This window comes from Canis lupus, chromosome 1 (genome assembly GCF_003254725.2).
Source record: "Canis lupus dingo isolate Sandy chromosome 1, ASM325472v2, whole genome shotgun sequence".
NCBI lineage: Eukaryota > Metazoa > Chordata > Mammalia > Carnivora > Canidae > Canis > Canis lupus.
In genome coordinates this window covers 19,292,274-19,297,001 of record NC_064243.1, presented here as the reverse complement: position 1 = coordinate 19,297,001, position 4,728 = coordinate 19,292,274, and the positions used below count along the sequence as shown (strand labels likewise).

The 4,728-nt window shown below is 47.1% G+C and overlaps 1 long non-coding RNA gene across 1 annotated transcript; it reads right to left on the bottom strand.

Annotated features, from left to right (window-relative positions):
- Positions 1-300: 300 nt before the first annotated feature.
- Positions 301-3,406, bottom strand: LOC112643786 (uncharacterized). The gene is made up of 3 exons (XR_003125891.3): positions 3,235-3,406; positions 803-1,037; positions 301-480 (listed from the first exon to the last, which is right to left on the bottom strand). It is a non-coding gene; the product is annotated as an uncharacterized LOC112643786 (long non-coding RNA).
- Positions 3,407-4,728: the final 1,322 nt, after the last annotated feature.

Here is a 4,728-nt window from a genome sequence, read left to right as displayed (position 1 = left end):
GGTGTCGTGCTTTTTTCCCCCACAATAAAAACTGCACAATGTCATGTCCTTAGGGTACATCAGTCCCCTTTCCTTAGTCTTTAATGAATCCTCCGAAGAGTTAGGTTTATAAAATACACCCAACAAAAATAGGCTGTATTTATTCCCTATCATTGTAGGGACACCTGTCCAGGTACATTTTTAGAGAGTGGGTTTGTCCAATAGTTCTCTCTGGTGTGACCTTGTACCACACTTGTGCTGTACGGAAAACCGTTTTAGTTGGCTTGGGCTGCTGTAATAAAATACCACAGACCAGGTGGCTTAAAGAACAGATATTTATTGTCTCAGAGTTCCAGAGGCTTAAAGTCCAAGATCAAGGCATCAGCAGGGCTGGTTTCCTCTGAGGCCTCTCTCTTGGGCTTGGAGACGGCCACTGTCTCCTCCCTGTGTCTTCACATATCATCTTTCCTCTGCCCATCTTTGTGTCCAAATTTTCCTTTTCTATAAGGAAATTGGTCATATTAGATCCAGACCCCTCCTACTGACCTTATTTTAACTTAATTATCCCTTTAAAGACCCCCCCCCATCTCCAAATACAGTCAGATTATGAGGTACTGAGGGGTAGGCCAAATTCAGCCCATAACACCCAACACCCTCCCCACCAAATCTGTGTCTCCTTGCGTGCAAAATACATTCTCTCCATCCCAACAGCCCTAAATGTCATAACCCTTCCACCATCAACTCCAAGGCCTCTACCTCCAGCCGCTTTTAGGGCTGGAATGTGAAGAGGTGAAGAGGGATTAAAATAATCCGTCATTCTCACCTAAAACTGGTTTATAGGCCACGGAGAGCAGCTTTGGCTACCTGGGCTCCATCAGGAGAGGCGTGAGGCTCTCCAGGGGGCTTCCACAGCTCAGAGCAACTCCTCTGGGAGAAGGAAGTGTGTGTCTCCCAAGACCACTGCACAAAACTAGAGGGATGAAGTGGGTAGGCCTCTGTGGTGAAGGAGAATGCATCTCCTCTGGCCTCTTGTTCAAAAGGTGCTGATTTCCTCTGTTCTAGGAAAGGAACACAGGGAGAGCTGATTCAGCTCACTGAGGGTAAAAATAGCTAAGTGGACAGCTTGAGTGAGACTTAGCACTTCACCTGTTTTTCCTATTATCAACTGCACATGGGACGCATCAAGGACTGCGAAGTTAGAAGCCATTGTAAAACCAAGGCTCTGTGTAAAAACCGTCTATCTGAAATTGAGAAGTGGTGGGGAGCTCACTCGGATTGGAAATAGCCGCTTCGCAGGCTCCTCCTTGCACAGCTGCCAGGGGAATGGCAGTCCACGGGAAGCCTCGGTGGTACGAGGAGCACGTCAGGGAATGCACCAGGGATACGTGCCGCCAACGGCATTCCAGCACATTCCACCCGGAGGAGGAAAGCTTGGGCTTCCCAGGGTCTTTTGACAGTCTTCCAAAGTTCCCTGCCACTTCTAGCTACCCAAAGGTGCGTTTGTGGGTCAAGTTCATTTTCAGGGGGACCAGGTTGGACACCTTTTCCGTAAAGAGCCACATTTATGCCCGATTCACGTATCTACTTGAACACCTACAATTTTTGAACCGTAACACTTGAAGTGGCCGTTGGACCCTTCAGCCTGGCTCACCGCTCATAAGTAGGACTTCCCCAGGGGAGGTGAATAGAGACAAGTGGACAGCCTTTGGAGGGTCTCCTGTTGTCCCTGAGTGTCATTCTGGTGTTTTAAGAAATCCTAAATTGATCCTCAATTCTACAGGGTCTCAAAAGTGTCAAGTTAGGGATTTGATAAGGGAGCAGGAAAACAGATCTTTGGGGCTTAAGGAGAAAACACACACACACACACACACACACACACACACACACCTATGTTCATTTTTTGAGAGAGAACAAGAGACAGCTTGAGAATAGCAAACATGCCCCAGTTTGCCCATCCTTAAATATTATTAGATGAATCTGTCATGTTGACAAATAGCCCCCACTAAGCGCAAACCCAGCAGCCAGCAAGCATGGGCAGAGTGTTTGCTCCCGCTCCTCACAAATGCAAATCGTGGAATGCACGAGGCCTGTATAGTGCACACATGTGGTCTAAAAATACCCTGCCTGTCCCATCTCTCTGGGGATCCACTTCCCAGGCCACCGGGGCCCTGAGGCCAGGGCCTGCCCAGGGGAGGAGCAGGGGCCTCTGTTTGCACCAGAGCTAATTACTGGAGGACCTAGACAGGCAGCTGCTGGGCCCCGGCTCTCAGTTTGCGAGCGTCTTGCAAGGCTGTGGTTCTAACTTTAGAACTGCACTCCAAACTTTGATCTTTCAGCACTGCTTGGCTTTAGGCAAAACATAAACTTGAGAGCTGCAACATGTTTTTTAAATTTTATTCCCCTGGCAGTTTTAGAATAAGGACAGGAATTATTTTCAAATGAGAATCTTTGACTGCATAACACAGGCTTCCAAAATTAAGCAGAAACATATGGCGGCTCTTATTATTAAATTTCCCTTGGAAAACAATGGTTTAAATTATTGGGGGGGGGGTTTAGTTTGATAAAACTTTGAAATGTGAAGCCTAAAGTCTAAAATTCAAAAAAAAATAGCTTTAGTATTGTTGGAGTTTCGGTTTTTTTTTTTTTTAAGATTATTATAGACTTTTTCTAGCCCTGACATTATTAATCTATATTTGCCAATTTTTTTAAAAAAAGGAATGCTTTGGGATTTAAAATGTAAATGACAATTTTTAAAGCTGAAAACCAGGTGCTAAAGGGTTTTCTGAAATACAGAGAGATATTTGGAGTGCCCGATTAGAGCCTCTCCCCATAAAGCATGTTTTTAAGAAAATAATGAAGAAGATAGAATTTAACTGTAGCCTAATCTGCCGGAGATTCGATGTAGCATCGAGCAGGAGATAGAGACCTAGCAAGGTGCTCTGTGCACTCCCTGGCTGACAACACTCAGGTCGGCCACCATTAGGGCCACTGGCACCTTCTACCATCAAACTCTATCAATGCACAGCTTTCCTCTTCTCCCCAAGCCATTGCCAAAAAGGGATTCGGGCAAGAGGATGTTTTTGGAAACTGCACTGTCTCAGACCTCCCAGGCACTATTCAATTCCTCCTTCCCTTCCAAGACTCAGTCAATTACTACCTTCTCGATGAAGCCTTTCTGATCACCTCATTTAAAAGTTTCCCCATGCCCTCATCAGCCCACATCCTTATTGTGCGTATCACTCGTTTGGAACTTACGATTTCCTGCTGAATGTGGTTAGTGATCTTTAAAATGTGGCTCTTCCATTCCCAGCTACCTTATAAGATCCTCAGTGGCAAGAAGCAGCTCTTTCTGCTATCCGCCTCCCCCCTTGGGCCTAGCTCGGTGCCGGGGTGGGGGTTGGGGGGGTGCTGTGGCTGGGCTCCCCGCTGGTACTGCAGGGGGATAATCACAGTGCTCCAGTAATGACAAGAACTTATCTTCTAGCATCACCCAGAGGACACCCTAGGCAACAAACACAGATGGAAGAAAAGAAACCCAAAGTCCTTCCACCCCCTTTCCACTCCTGCCCTGAAGGAGAGCCATCTGCAGGAGGTGGGGCAAGCCCCTCCCCCGCCCCCCTCCCCCAGGCTCTCTGGCAAGCTGGCACATGCTCCTGGAAGCCTTCGGCAGAATGGAGAGATGGGAGAGGAGACAGGCAGCAGGTATTCCCCCCTGTGATTGTGCAAGGGACTTACTTTTTTACATCTGTCGAGTCTCCTAACCTGGCTCCACATTAGAGACCCAGCATGTTTTGAAGCTTCTCTGATTAAAGGGATAATTTCTACCTGGTGTATGGTTGGCCTTAATGATAGCCACCCACCCCTCCGCACACACAGCGGCTTCCCTGACCCTCTTTGCAGGATTTTTGAAACAGTATTAATACCAGTTGTAAGAGAACACGAACATCATTCACAGAACTTTGTTTATGTAACTGAATTCCAGTTTGGAAGGAGTTCCTTTTCAGTTATAAGAAACTTCCCTTCCTCTTTCTAGTTAGCCAACCGAAAGAGCTCATTCAACACTTTGAGGAGGGATGTCATTGCCTAGACCCTAAGACACTGCAGGTGTAGAAGAGTGAACTTTGCCTGGGTGGTGCCTGTGATTTAAGGCCCTGTTACTCCAAGTGTGGCCTCAGGGTACCGTCTGGGAGCTGGTTAGAAAAGGAGAATCTCAGTGTTTGCTCCAGAGCCACCGAATCAGGATCTCCATTTGAACAGGATCCCCAGAGATTCATGTACACATTGACATTGATCATAAGCATCCTATGAGATGCCTCTCTCCACACCACATAGCCTTCTCCCGCCGACCTGTCACTCCTGCCCGAAATGCCTATTGTCAAGATCCATGGGACAGGGGTTACCCATGCTTTTTTCATCTTTAAATAGCACACTCTAAAGGAACAATATATTAAGGCAAATCTGCTCCTAGGACTGAGATGCCCAAATGAACTCATCTGTTCTTTTGCAAAGGGAAGAAAAGAAGATGCTGATGCTTTGGGCACGCCAGAAGAATGTGCAGATGGGAGTCTCCTGGTATGAGGATGGCACCACCCGCCCCATGCTATCTAGATCCAGATGTGGGAGACAGAGTTCCTACAGCGGCAGATTTTCAACAGTTGAAAAACAATCTTCCCAAATAGGTGGCCGCATCCAGGAGGGCCTGAGAGCCAAAGAATCAAGTCCAGGAGGTTGTGAGAATAAAAGTGAGAC